The sequence below is a fragment of the Theropithecus gelada genome, chromosome 4 (genome assembly GCF_003255815.1).
Source record: "Theropithecus gelada isolate Dixy chromosome 4, Tgel_1.0, whole genome shotgun sequence".
NCBI classification, from domain to species: domain Eukaryota; kingdom Metazoa; phylum Chordata; class Mammalia; order Primates; family Cercopithecidae; genus Theropithecus; species Theropithecus gelada.
Window position 1 is genome coordinate 88,118,021 of NC_037671.1, and position 14,869 is coordinate 88,132,889.

At 40.8% G+C, this 14,869-nt stretch overlaps 1 protein-coding gene across 1 annotated transcript in view; it reads right to left on the bottom strand.

Annotated features, from left to right (window-relative positions):
- The window catches only part of GABRR1 (gamma-aminobutyric acid type A receptor rho1 subunit), a 53,672-nt gene extending 53,235 nt beyond the window's left edge, over positions 1-437 (bottom strand). The window contains exon 1 of the mRNA XM_025383159.1: positions 265-437. The gene's annotated coding sequence lies outside the window, so the exon portion shown is untranslated. The remainder of the gene's footprint in view (positions 1-264) is intronic.
- Between the last annotated feature and the right edge of the window lie 14,432 nt (positions 438-14,869).

Consider the following 14,869-nt stretch of genomic DNA (forward strand, 5'->3'; position numbering starts at 1 on the left):
CACCTGGCCAAAAACACTATTTTTTGACAAAACTCTTCTTTTCCTTTATTGAGTATACCAGTCTTCTCTCTCTTATCACTCTCCTTTTTATTCCTCAGCCATCATGGCCTTCCCTGCAGCAATGCAGGGTCTCCAGGGCAATAATTTCATCAGCAGAGGAAGGACCAGGCAGTACTTAACTCCAGCTTATATTCTCATGGCCATCCAATGTCCCCTTGCCCCAAGCCCTCAGAGCCAACCCAACACCACACACAAAGCACTCACTGACTGATGGGTGAACTGCAGGCAGCACACCGAGCTGCTCCAGACAGTGGCTACAGGTGCTCATCAACTATTTGCACATGCTCCCTGCAGCACATTTTCTAGCCACAGTCAGCCGTCTGCATCCGTGGGCTTTACATCTGTAGATTCAACCAAGTACAGATAAAAAATATCTGGGGATAGAAAAACAATTAAAGAACACAAATTCAAAAAACTAATACAGTATAACAACTACTTGCTAGTATTTACATTGTATTAGATATTAGAAGTAATCTCGAGGTTATTTCAAGTATACAGGAGAATGTGCGAAGGTTATATGCAAATACTACCCCATTTTATGAAAGGACTTAAGCATCCATGGATTTTGGAATCCTTGGGGTCCTGGAACCAATCCCCTTGGTACTGAGGGATGACTGCACAAGTGCACCAATTTTGCTTCTGGCTCTGAGCTCAGTGCCTAAACACAATCTCCCAGCATTGGACTGGTCCTTTACAGGTGGGGGATAAGGGACAATTAAAAAGGCAAAGGAAAGGAATTTGATGAAACAATGACCCAAAGAGCCATTTTTCAGTTCCTGATGCAGCTGCTTCTTTACTCACTATATTGCCAAGCCTACAATTTAAGCTGCTTGTAATGGAACCATGGAAAGATCAATAAAAAGATAGAATAGCATTTCTTTGTCATGGAACAGCTTAGAGGTGAGTGGTCCAGGCTGATGGGAATCTCCTCCAGGACGAAGTGCCCTTTGTCTTGTTGCCCTTTCTCAGGGTGTGGTCTTTGTGTACCTGGTTAAAGTTGGGCTGCCGGTAGGCAGAGAAGACATGAAAGGCAAGCAATTTCTGTTTAGGCAAGTGACATAGGAGCTGCACTCATCACTTCAATTCACATTTCATTGGCAAGAAACTTGGCCTCGTAGTCACTCATAACTGTGAGGAGTCCAAGAAATGTAGTCTCTTGATGAGTCATCTTGTACCTAGCTAAAATTATATCACGATGAAAACAAAGAACAAATTTGGGGGAACAGTCAGCAATGTGCTGAACTCTCCAATTTTTCTTCCCATCCCAAGAGTCAAGTAGCAGTGACTTGGATCCCAAATTCGATTCCTGTCAACCCACTTTGCGGGGCTCCTTTTCCCCTTGGCCCACTGCATATCTGGAGCCAAACACTCAGATTAGTCAGAACATCCAAATAAAACAAAGAGGGGACAAAACATTAGTCAGACCATTAATATCAGTCCCGTCGGGAAGGCTGTGGTATTTATAGGGTGCTTCCAAAGGAACCACCCCCGTTCTGCATCTGCTCGTTTAATTCAGGTCAGATTCCTTGATCTCGACGTTTTTTAATGCCCATCTGTAATGTGCTCTTTTTGTCATTTCCCTGTCTCTCCTTCCCTGCTGAGTTACCAATGCCATAAACCAGCTGGTGCTGGTGTCACTCTGAAAGCACTTTACTTATTAATTACGATGATGACAATAGGCTTTTTGGAGACTGCCCACCATCTATACTGAAATTTTCATGATTGATGAGAAATCTAGATGGACAGGAAGCCTCAATTAGCTTTAGTTAAATTTTTTTTACAGTCTAAGTTTTGTGGTCTGAACACACCCAGCCCAGCCTTCCACAATGGCTCCAACCACAACTGTGGTGCCAAGAATCAATAGACCATTAAACTATGACCTTTTGATAGCAGAGCCTTAATTTTATCCATATGTATTATTTTGTCATCACAAGCATCATCACAAACTTGATGTCTGACAGTGGGTAAAAATCAATGTCCTTGTCTAGATTTTTAAAAAATTTTTCATAGGTTTTTGGGGAACAGGTGGTATTTGGTTACATGAGTAAGTTCTTTAGTGGTAATTTGTGGGATTTCAGTGCACCCATCACCCAAACAATATACACTGAACCCAATTTGCAGTCTTTTTATCCCTCACCTCCCTCCCACCCTTTCCCCGAGTCCTCTAAGTCCATTGTGAAATTCTTATGTCTTTGCATCCTCATAGCTTAGCTCCCACTTATGAGCGAGAATATACAATGTTTGGTTTTCCATTCCTGAGTTACTTCACTTAGAATAATATTCTCCAGATCCATCCAGGTTGCTCTGAATGCCGTTAATTCATTCCTTTTTAGGGCTGAGTAGTATTCCATTGTATATATATATGCCACAGTTTCTTTATCCACTCACTGATTATTGGGCATTTGGGCTGGTTTCACATTTTTGCAACTGCTAATTGCGCTGCCATAAACATGTGTGCACAAGTGTCTTTTTCATTTAATGACTTCTTTTCCTCTGGATAGATATTCAGTAGCAGGATTGCTGGATCAAATGGTAGTTCTACTTTTAGTTCTCTAAGGAATCTCCACACTGTTTTCCATAGTGGTTGTACTAATTTACATTCCCACCAGCAGTGTAGAAGTGTTTCCTTTTCACTGCATCCACACCAATATCTATGAATTTTGTTTGTTGGTTTGTTTTGTTTTATTTTGTTTTTGTTTTTGTTTTTTTGGTTTTTTTTTTTTTTTATGGCCATTCTTGCAGGAGTAAAGTGGTATTGCATTGTGGGGTTTTGGGGTTTTTTTGAGACAGAGGTCTTGCTCTGTCACCAGGCTGGAGTGCAATGGCGCCATCTTAGCTCACTGCAACCTCTGCCTCCTGGGTTCAAGCCATTCTCCTGCCTCAGCCTCTGGAGTAGCTGGGACTACAGGCATGTGCCACCATGCCCAGCAACGTTTTGTATGTTTAGTAGAGATGGGGTTTCACCATGTTGGCCAGATGGTCTTGATCTCTTGACCTCGTGATCTGCCTGCCTCGGCCTCCCAAAGTGCTGGGATTACAGGCATGAGCCACCACGCCTGGCCGCCAGGGTTTTTGTTTGTTTTGTTTTGTTTTTTGAGATGGAGTCTTGCTCTGTCATGCAGGCTGGAGTGCAGTGGCATGATCTTGGCTCACTGCAACCTCAGCCTCCTGAGTTCAAGCAATTCTCCTACCTTAGCCTCCCAAGTAGTAGCTGGGATTACAGGTATGCATTATCATGCCCAGCTAATTTTTGTATTTTTAGTAGAGACAGGGTTTCACCATGTTAGCCAGGCTGGTCTCAAACTCCTAACCTCAGGTGATCTGCCTGCCTTGGCCTCCCAAAGTGCTGGGATTACAGGTGTGAGCCACCATGCCCTGCCCACATTGTGGTTTTGATTTGCATTTCCCTGATCATTAGTGATGTTGAGCATTTTTTCATATGTTTGTTGGCCATTTGTATATCTTCTTTTGAGAATTGTCTATTTCTGTCTTTAGCCCACTGTTTAATGGAATTTTTTTTCTTGTAATTTGTTTGAGTTCGTTGTAGATTCTGGATATTAGTCCTTTGTCTGATGTATAGATTGTGAAGATTTTCTCCCACTCTGTGGGTTGTCTGTTTACTCTGCTGAGTGTTCCTTTTGCTGTGCAGAAGCTCTTTATTTTAAGTCCCACCTGTTTATCTTTGTTTTTGTCACGTTTGCTTTTGGGTTCTTGGTCATGAAGTCTTTGCCTCAGCCAATATGTAGAAGAGTTTTTCCGATGTTTTCTTCTAGAATTTTTTTTTTCCCCAAGACAGAGTCTTGCTCTGTCACCCAGGCTGGAGTGCAGTGGCGTTATCTTGGCTTACTGCAACCTCCACCTCCCGAGTTCAAGCGATTCTCCTGCCTCAGCCTCCTGAGTAGCTGGGATTACAGACACCCAACACCACACCCAGCTAATTTTTGTATTTTTAGTACAGATGGAGTTTCACCATGTTGGCCAGGCTAGTCTTGAACTCCTGACCTCATGATCCACGGGCCTCAGCCTCCCAAAGTGTTGGGATTATAGGCGAGAGCCACCACGCCCAGCCATCTTCTAGAATTTTCAGTTTCAGGTCTTTAAGTCCCTGATACATTTTGAGTTGATTTTTGTGTAAGGTGAGAGATGAGGATCCAGTTTCATTCTCTTGTATGTGACTTGCCAATTATCCCAGCACCATTTGTTGGATAAGATGTCCTTTCCCCACTTTATGTTTTTGTTTGTTTTTCAAAGATCAGTTGGCTATAAGTATTTGGGTTTATTTCTGGGTTCTCTATTCTGTTTCATTGGTCTACGTGCCTATTTTTATACTAGGACCATGCTGTTTTGGTGACTATGGTCTTATAATAATGTAGTTTGAAGTCAGGTAATGTGATGCCTCCAGATATGTTCTTTTTGCTTGGTCTTGCTTTGCACATGTGGGCTCCTATTTGGTTCCATATGAATTTTAGGATTGGTTTTTCTAGTTCTGTGAAGAATGATGGTGGTATTTTGATGGGATTTGCATTGAATTTGTAGATTGCTTTTGGCAGTATGGTCATTTTCACAATATTGATTCTACCCATCAATCAGCATGGGTTGTATTTCCGTTTGTTTGTACTGTCTATGATTTCTTTCAGTAGTGTTTTGTAGTTTGCCTTGTAGAGGTCTTTCACCTCCTTGGTTAAGTATATTCCTAAGTATTTTATTTTATTTTACTTTATTTTATTTTATTTTATTTTATTTTATTTTATTTTATTTTATTGCAGCTATTGTAAAAGGGGTTGAGTTCTTGATTTGATTCTCAGCTTGGTCGCTGTTGGTGTATAGCAGAGCTACTGATTTGTGCACATTAATTTTGTATCCTGAAACTTTGCTGAATTCACTTACCAGTTTTAGGAGCCTTTGGAGGAGTCTTTAGGGTTTTCTAGGTATACGATCATATCATCAGCAAACAGTGACAGTTTGACTTCCTCTTTACCGATTTGGATACCCTTTATTTCTTTCTCTAGTCTGATTGCTCTGGCTAGGACTTCCAGTACTATGTTGAATAGAAGTGGTGAGAGTGGGTATCCTTGTCTTGTTCCAGTTCTCAGAGGAATGCTTTCAACTTTTCCCCCATTCAGTATTTTGTTAGCTGTGGGTTTGTCATATATGGCTTTGATTACATTGAGGTATGTCCCTTGTATGCTGATTTTGCTGAGGGTTTTAATCATAAAGCGATGCTAGATTTTGTCAAGTGCTTTTTCTGCATCTATTGAGATGATCTTGTGATTTTGTTTTTAATTCTATTTATGTGGTGTATGACATTTATTGAGTTGCATATGTTAAACCATCCCTGCATCCCTGGTATGATACCCACTTGTTTATGGTGGATTATCTTTTTGATATGCTGTTAGATTTGGTTAGCTAGTATTTTGTTAAGGATATTTGCATTTATGTTCATCAGGGACATTGGTGTGTAGTTTTCTTTTTTGTTATGTCCTTTCCTGGTTTTGATATTAGGGTGATACTAGCTTCATAGAATGATTTAAGGATTATTCCCTCTTTCTCTATCTTGTGGAGTAGTGTCAATAGGATTGGTACCAATTCTTCTTTGAATGTCTGGTAGAATTCAGCTGTGAATCCGTTTGGACCTGGACTTTTTTTTTTTGCTGGTATTTTTTTAAATTATCATTTCAATCCCCCTTCTTGTTATTGGTCTGTTCAGGGTTTCTAATTCTTCCAGATTTAAGCTAGGAGGGTTGTATCTTTCCAGGAATTTGTATGTCTCCTCTAGGTTTTCTAGTTTATGAATGTAAAGGTATTCATAGTAGCCTTGAATGATGTTTTGTGTTTCTGTGGTATCAGTTGTAATATCTCCCATTTCATTTCTAATTGAGCTTATTTGGATCTTCTCTCTTCTTTTCTTGGTTAATCTTACTAATGGTCTATCAATTTTATTTATCTTGTCAAAGAATCAGCTTTTTGTTTCATTTATCTTTTGTATTTTTGTTTCCATTTCATTCAGTTCTGCTCTGATCTTGGTTATTTCTTTTCTTCTGCTGGGTTTGGGTTTGGTTTGTTCTTGTTTCTCTAATTCCTTGAGGGTGATTAAAGTGTCTATTTGTGCTCTTTCTGACTCTTTGATGTAGGCATTTAGGCTGTGAAGTTTCCTCTTACCACTGCCTTTGCTGTATCCCAGAGGTTTTAATAGGTTGTGTCACTATTATCATTCAGTTCAAAGAGTTTTAAATTTCCATTTTGATTTCCTTGTTGACCCAATGATCATTCAGGAGCAGGTTATTTAATTTCCATGTATTTGCATGGTTTTGAAGGTTCCTTTTGAAGTTGATTTCCAATTTTATTCCACTGTAGTCTGACAGAGTACTTGATATAATTTCAATTTTCTTAAATTTGTTGAAAGTTGCTTTGTGATCTCTCATATAGTCTATCTTGGAGAATGTTTCATGTGCTGATGAATAGAATGTATATTATGCAGTCGTTGGGTAGAATGTTCTGTAAATATCCATTAAGCCCATTTGTTCTAGGATATGGTTTAAATCTATTGTTTCTTTGTTGAAGTCCCCCACTATTATTGTGTTGCTGTCTATCTCATTTCTTAGGTCTAGTAGTAATTGTTCTATAAATTTGGGAGCTCCAGTGTTAGGTGCATATATATTTAGAATTGTGATATTTTCTTGTTGGACAAGGCTGTTTATCATTATGTGATGTCCCTCTTTGTCTTTTTTAACTGCTGTTGCTTTAAAGTTTGTTTTGTCTGATATAAGAATAGCTACTCCTGCTTGCTTTTGATGTGAATTTGCATGAAATATCTTTTTACACCCCTTTACCTTAAGTATATATGAGTCCTTATGTGTTAAGTGAGGCTTTTTTTTTTTTTTTTTTTTTTTTTTTTTGAGACGGAGTCTCACTCTGTCATCCAGGCTGTAGTGGAGTGCAGTAGCACGATCTCAGTTCACTGCAACATCTGCCTCCCGGGTTCAAGCGATTCTCCTGCCTCAGCCTCCTGAGTAGCTGGGATTACAGGTGTCTGCCACTACACTGGCTAATTTTTGTATTTTTAGAAGAGATGAGGTTTCACCATGTTGGTCAGACTGGTCTCAAACTCCTGGCCTGTGATCCACCCACCTCGGCCTCCAAAGTGTTGGGATTAAGGCATGAGCACGTGAGGCTCTTGTAGGCAGCAAATACTTGGTTGATGAAGTTTTATCCATTCTGCAATTCTGTATCTTTTAAATGGAGCCTTTAGGCCATTTATATTCAGTTAGTATTGACATGTGAGCTACTATTTTATTCATTGTGCTATTTGTTGCCTGAATACCTTGGTTTATTTATTTTTATATTTATTGTATTTTTGTTTTACAAGTCCTGTGAGATTCATGCTTTAAAGAGGTTCTGTTTTGATGTGTTTCCAGGATTTGTTTCAATATTTAGAGCTCCTTTTAGCAGTTCTTATAGTGCTGGCTTGGTAGTGGTGAATTCTCTTAGCATTTGTTTGTCTGAAAAAGACTGTCTCTTTCCTTCATTTATGAAGCTTAGTTTCACTGGATACAAAAATTCTTGGCTGATAATTGTTTTGTTTAAGGAGGCTGAAGCTAGGGCCCCAATCCATTCTAGCTTGTAGAGTTTTTGCTGAGAAATCTTCTGTTAATCTGATAGGCTTTCCTTTGTAGGTTACCTGGTGCTTCTGCCTCACAGCTCTTAAGATTCTTTCCCTCATCTTGACTTTAGACAATCTAATGACTGTGTGCCTCTGCAATGATCTTTCTGTGATGAATTTCCTAGGTGTTCTTGAACTTCTTGTATTTGGATGTCTAGATCTATAGCAAGGCCAGGGAAGTTCTCCTCAATTATTTCCCCAAATATGTTCTCAAAACTTTTAGATTTCTCTTTATCCTCAGGAATGTCAATTATTCTCAGATTTGGTCATTTAACATAATCCCAAGCTTCTTGGAGGCCTTTGTTCATTTTTTAACATTTTTTTTGCTTTGTCTTCATTGGATTGGGTTATTTCGAAAACATTGTCTTTGAGCTCTGACGTTCTTTCTTCTGCTTGTTCAATTCTATTGCTGAGGCTCTCCAGGGCATTTCTCTAAGTGTGTCCTTTATTTCCTGAAGTTGTGATTTTTTTTATTTGTGCTATCCACTTCACTGAAGATTTCTCCCCTCATATTTTGTATCATCCTTTTGATTTTCTTAAGTTGGACTTCACCTTTCTCGGGTGCCTCCTTGATTAGCTTAATAATCAACCTTCTGAATTCTTTTTCTGGCAATTCAGGGATTTCTTCTTGTTTTGGATCCTCCCCTATACTGCCATAGCTAATGCTCTCTTGAAAGTTCCACCTCCTGGCAGGAGGCCAACCAGCACAAAACTACAACTACAACTAAGGACTCTCAGAGTCCATTTCACTCCCCTGCCACCTTCAATGGAGCAGGTTCTGGTATCCATGGCTGAGAGACCTGGTGGGCTAGTGTGATTTTTTTTTAGGGGGGTGTTAAAGAACCTTGTTTTGTCATATTACCAGAATTGTTTTTCTGGTTCCTTCTTATTTTGGTAGCCTCTGTCAAAGGAAGATTTGAGGCTCAAGACTGCTGTTCAGATTCTTTTGTCCCACGGGGTGCTCTTTTGATGTAGCACTCTCCCCCTTTTCCTAGGGATGTGGCTTCCTGAGAGCAGAACTGTAGTGATTGTTATTCTCTTCTGAATCTATCCACCCAGCAGGGCTACCAGGCTCTGGGCTAGTACTGGGAGTGTCTGCACAGAGTCCTGTGATGCTTCAGGTCTCTCAGCCATGGATACCAGAACCTGCTCCATTGGAGGTGGCAGGGGAGTGAAATGGACTCTGAGAGTCCTTAGTTGTAGTTGTAGTTTTGTGCTGGTTGGCCTCCTGCCAGGAGGTGGAACTTTTAAGAGAGCATTAGCTATGGCAGTATAGGGGAAGATCAGGTGATGGGTGAGGCCCTGGAACTCCCGAGAGAATATAACCTTTGTCGTTGGCTTCCAGGGTGGGAGGGAAGGCCCATCGGGAAGGATAGGGTTAGGCATGTCTGAGCTCAGACTCTCCTTGGATGTGGCTTGCTGTGGCTGCTGTGGGAGATGGGGGTGTGGTTCCCAGGTCAATGGAGTTATGTTCTCAGGAGGATTATGGCTGCCTCTGCTGTGTCATGCAGGTTGTCAGGGAAGCAGGGGAAAGCCGGCAGTTATAGGCCTCACCCAGCTCCTGTGCAACCCAAAAGGCTGGTCTCACTTCCACCATGCCCCTACTCTAACAGCACCAAGTTTGTTTCTAGGAAATGGGTGAGCAGGGCTGAGAACTTGCCCCAGGGTACAAGTCTCCTGGCTGAGAAAGCAAACAGGGCTTTCATGCCTCCCTGCCTGTGGAGTCTGCACACCGGATTTATGCCCTCCCCCAAGTTCTGGCCAGGAAACTTCATGTTTGATTGGAATTGTTATAAAGTTCAGCAGGAGTTTTCCTTCTCCCTGTGGTATTTTCCCAGTTCCTCTGGCAGTCCTCCCCAAGGACACCTGTGAGACAAGGCAGAAATGGCTTCCCTGGGACCCAGAGAGCCCACAGGGCTTTTCCTACTGCTTCCTCTAACCTTGTATTTTGCTTGGCTCCCTAAATTGTCTCAGCTCCAGATAAAATCAAATCCTTCTTCTGTGATCTGGACCTTCAGGTTCCCCAGTGAGGTTGTGTGTTTGTGGGTGGACAATTCCCCTTTCCCATTTTCTCAGTATGGGCACTTGCCATATTTGGGATCTCTCCTAGGTCTTGCAAGAGCAATCCACTTCCTTCAAAGGGTCCGTGGATTCTCTCAGCTTTACTGGTATATTCTTGCAGTAGATCTTGGAGCAAAATTTCACAGTGCAAGTCTCCACAGGCTGCTCTGTCTGTCCAAGTGAGAGCTGCAATGTGATCCTGCCTCCTATCCACCATTTTCTTCCAGATATCTTCCATGTCTAGATTTTTTTTTTTTCTTTTTTTTTTTTTTTTTTTTTTTTTGCATGTGGCAGTCCACTTATTCCAGCACCATTTGTTGGAAAAAAGCCTATCCTTTCTCCACTGAATTGCCTTTGATCCTTTATCAAAGATCAGTTGAATATATTTGTGTCTATTTCTAGGTTCTCTATTTCCTTCTCCCTGTGGTATTTTCCCAGTTCCTTTGGCAGCCCTCCCCAAGGACCCCTGTGAGACAAGGCAGAAATGGCTATTGATCTATTGTCTACTCTTTCACCAATACTACACTGTCTTAATTACTGTATTTTATAACAAGTCTTTAAGTTGAGTAGTGTATGTAGTCTAATTTTGTTCTTCTTCGTTGATATTGTATTGGCCATTCTATTTTTTTGTTTCTGTACAAATGTTAGAATCTGTCAATATTCACAAAGTAACTCACTGAGACTTTGATTGGAATTGCAATGAATCTATAGATAAAGTTGGGAAGAACTGACATCTTAAAAATATTGAGTCTTTCTATCCATAAAAATTCAACATCTCTCCATTTATTTAGACTTTTTTATTTATTTTGCTACACAAATAAGTGAATTAATAAATACTGCCACTAAGACTTCATGTTTGGAATTATTTGTGTAATGTTAAGAGCCTGAGTCACACCATAGAATTTTCATATTTTCAATATTCTCTTCTAATGAATAAAGATGCCAGCTTAACATTTTTGAGCACCTACCTCCAATAGATAACTTGAATAAGTCTACTTCTCCAACTATGTTGCCACCACTCTCATCCAACCCCCATCAACTGCTCCCCTTGACCACTGCAATAGCTTCCTAAAAGCTTCAACTCCAAGTCCACCCTTTTTTATTAATTTATTTTTATGTTTTGAGGCAGAGTCCAGGCTGGAGTGCAGTGGTGTGATCACCGCTCACTGCAGCCTCGATCTCCTGGGCTTAAGCAATTCTCCCACTTCAGCCTCCTGAGTAGCCGGGACTACAAGCATGCACCTTCATGCCCAGCTAATTTGTTATATTTTTTGTAGAAACAGGGTCTCCCTATGTTGCCCAAGTTGGTCTTGAATTCCTAGTCTCAAGCAATCCTCCCACTTTGACCTCTCAAAGTGCTAGGATTACAGACGTGAGCCACCGCACCTGGCCACCAAATCCACCCTTGATCCCAGCGCCAGTTATCCACTTATTTGCTCTTATCCTCAAGCCCAGCTTTCTTTGCCCTACTGTACAATACTTGAACTGACTCTGTAAACCACATTTCTACTTTGCCAGTCAATACAATGCATTTTTTTTAAGTGGCAGGAAGGGGCACAGTGTGCAGCTATTTCCTGTGGTGTTCTTCAAAGCAGCTGAGGTCCTTATGGTTCCAGCAAGCAGACCCCTGCAAGTTTCTTCTTCCCCACAGTGGTGAATAGTGTGTTCCTGCAGGAGTCACACCTTCTCATCAGAGCATTGATCACAGACCTTGCAGGACCTCCTCTAGATTTCCAAGTTCCTTCCTTGTTCTTCTCTCAGCTCTAGAGGTGTTCTCTGCAGTTGCTCCCTCTTCTACACCTTTTAAAAGTTATCCACCTTGTGCATAGTTTACAACTCCTTCTATCAAGTGTTCCCTGTTGAAGTCACTCCATTGGTTTCTGCCTCTCCACTAGATCTTGACTAGGCTCCCTGTTTTATTCTCCCCAAAATGCACTCTTTATTTTATTCTCCAGAGAGTAGCCAGAGTAGATTATTTTTTAATTTGGGTCTCACTGATTAAGAGAATGAAAAATAGGCCCTAAGATGCATCAATCTCCATTCCCTGGTGATACATTTCTGTGGTTTCCCAATGCACTGGGAATAAAAGCTGAACTCTATCTTAGCCTCAAGGCCTCTACCCAACTTCCCAAATTTATCTGACTTTCTTTTCCTATCTCACAGTACTCCAGACACTGTGCTAGATGTGATGGTTTCCTGCTGGGATTGTTGGTTTAATGTGTCAACTTGGCTAGGTCATAGTACCCAGTTATTTAATCAAACACTAACCTAGATCTAGCTGTGAAGGTATTGTGTAGATGTGGTTAGCATCTACAATCAGTTGACTTTAGGTAGGAGGAGATTACCCTCAATTATGTGTGTGGGCCTTAGCCAATCAGTTCGAAAGCCTTAAACGCAACAAAACTGAGGTTTCCTGGGAGAGGAAATTCTGCCTTTAGACTACAACAACAACCCAAGAGTTGTAGCCTACTGGCCTGGACTGCAAATTTCACACTTGCCAGCCCCTATAATCACATAAGCAATTCCTTGAAATAAATAAGCAAATGAAGTAGGATATATAGTACATATAATGTATATGATTTTATATACATATATATGCATACAACCTACATATGATACTATACCTGGGCACCTCAAACTAGCCCTAGGGGCCTGCCTGGAGCTCTGCTCCCCACTTTGCTGGCCTGGCTTTGCTCATTCTTTAAATCTCAACCAAAGCTCTCCCTGACTGTTCTACCTAAGTAGATTTTACATCTGTTATTTGCTGTCACTTCAACTTGTTCTTTTCCTTTGAGGCATGTCTAAGTACTCTTTTATTGTTGATCTCCCCAATATTTTAATAATCAATGAGACATATTTATTTTACTCACCACTTAGAACCTTACCTGGCTTACAGTAGGTGTTCAATAAATATTTAATGAATGAATAAATTAACCTATCAAATGCCTAAAGCTTTTATTTCCTAAAAAGGAAATGCATAAATACATTTAATTTTTTTTCTGAATTTAATTCTGAAGTATTTTCAAAATATAGACAACAATTTCAGATGTCCATATATTCATACATTTTAGGAAAAACTTCAACAAGGGTTGAAATAAAAAGTATTTCTGATTGTCATTGATTTAATTTTTAAAAACCAATACCATAATTGCCCCAATTTTTCTCACCTTGAAAAGTTTATCTAAACCCAAACCGTTATGTGAAACTCATGTCCTCCATAAAATCACCTCTCTTGACCACAGTAGCTCACTGGGAGCTCTCTTTGTCCATGTACCAGTGGCATTTATTCTGTACCACATGACTTTAGGGTTTAATTATCTGCTGCCTAAAATGGTTGGCTACTGTTTCACATATACCTTGTTAGTCCTCTTTCTCAAAGGACAATCTAAATGGCATCACTGTATCTTATTCATCTTTTTATTACAGTCAGCATCCAGCATAACACTTTGTACACTATTGGATGAAAAATTACATTTCTTTTTGAGTTCTTATTTCTCACCATTTTTTGTTTTTGAGATGGAGTTTCGCTATTGTTACCCAGGCTGGAGTGCAATGGTACGATTTCGGCTCACTGCAACCTCCATCTCCTGGGTTCAAGCGATTCTCTTGCCTCAGCCTCCCAAGTAGCTGGGATTACAGGTGCCCGCCACCACACTCGGCTAATTTTTTTGTATTTTTAGTAGAGACGGGGTTTCACCACGTTGGCCAGGCTAGTCTTGAACTCCTGACGTCGGGTGATATACCCTCCTTGGCCTCCCAAAGTGCTGGGGTTACAGGCGTGAGCCACCGCACCGGGCCGATTTTTCATTGTTGATCAAATAATAAACGTCTTCTGCTTAAAGGCCTGGCTCAAAAAACCCACAAATAATAAATGTCTTACAACTACTCAGATCAATTATCTGGTGATTCTCTGAGCAATCCATTAAATACTTGACCAAAATCCTTCTTAGGAAGTTGGGCACTTTAGTCTCCTTCCAGTGAGGCAACCCTACTTCTTACTTTTGCTAGCTCTTTCCACCAGGAGCCATAAGTGGTTTTTAAAATGCAGTCTCCAGTTTAAATCAGAAAGAATATATAACATGCCTTGACTGCTGTTTCCAAATGCCCTGATGGCTCTTGTGATCAATAGACACAAACTCATTTTGGAAGCATAGCTGAATTTGTGATGGTCTTCAGCCATGTATTTTCTCCACAAAGGGACATTAAAATCACGACTACCATGATTTGATGGAAAAAGGAAGGAAGGAAGGAAGGAAAAAAGGAAGGAAGGAAGGAAGGAAGGAAGGAAGGAAGGAAGGAAGGAAGGAAGGAAGGAAGGAAGGAAGGCAGGCAGGCTGGCTCTTCATATTACAAACCTTTAAATTAAAATGCATATATCCTGTGGGAAAGTGCAGTCCTGTCTCCCTCTGCTGGAATCACAGTAAAATTGTTTAAGGCAACCTCTTCTTCATTTCCAAGCCTGCCTTTGATTGAAATCCATAGGCTTCTAGGCTCAAATACAGACTCACAAGAAGTCCCTAGGCTTCTTTTTGATCAAATTCGATCTGCTTGTCAGGTTTCAGGGAAGTCACTAGGGGCAGATGTGGTGGTGAAAAGAGGAAATGCCGTGAGATCAATTAGGCTTAAAGCTACGGTGGCAGTGAGGAACCCTTCATGGGGGCTGCTGGGATGGAAGAGGTATATGGAAATGGGGTCCCCTCAGCATGTTGTCTGAGGACTGAATACAAAATGCAAGGACTTCTTTTGTTGTTCCTCCCAGCAAATCCAGCTGCCTCGGAATAATAATAGTTTGCAATTGAATGGTGCTTTGGCATTTACAAAGCATTTTCACGTCGGTGATTTCATTTGGCCCCAAGAACAAGCCCTTGAAGTAGTCATAGCAGGTTACTACCTCCAGTTCCTTGAGGAAGCACCTGAGGCCCAGAATCATAAAGTCATTTGCCCCAGGACGCATGATTAATAGATAGGAAAACCTGTGCTTTTGATCCCAGGCCTGGGCTTTCTTGTGAGCTCTGTCCTCTCCTGCCCCTTCCTGAAATGGCTGATCTGTAAAATGATTTTATTTGTGACACATTCTTCTTATTTACC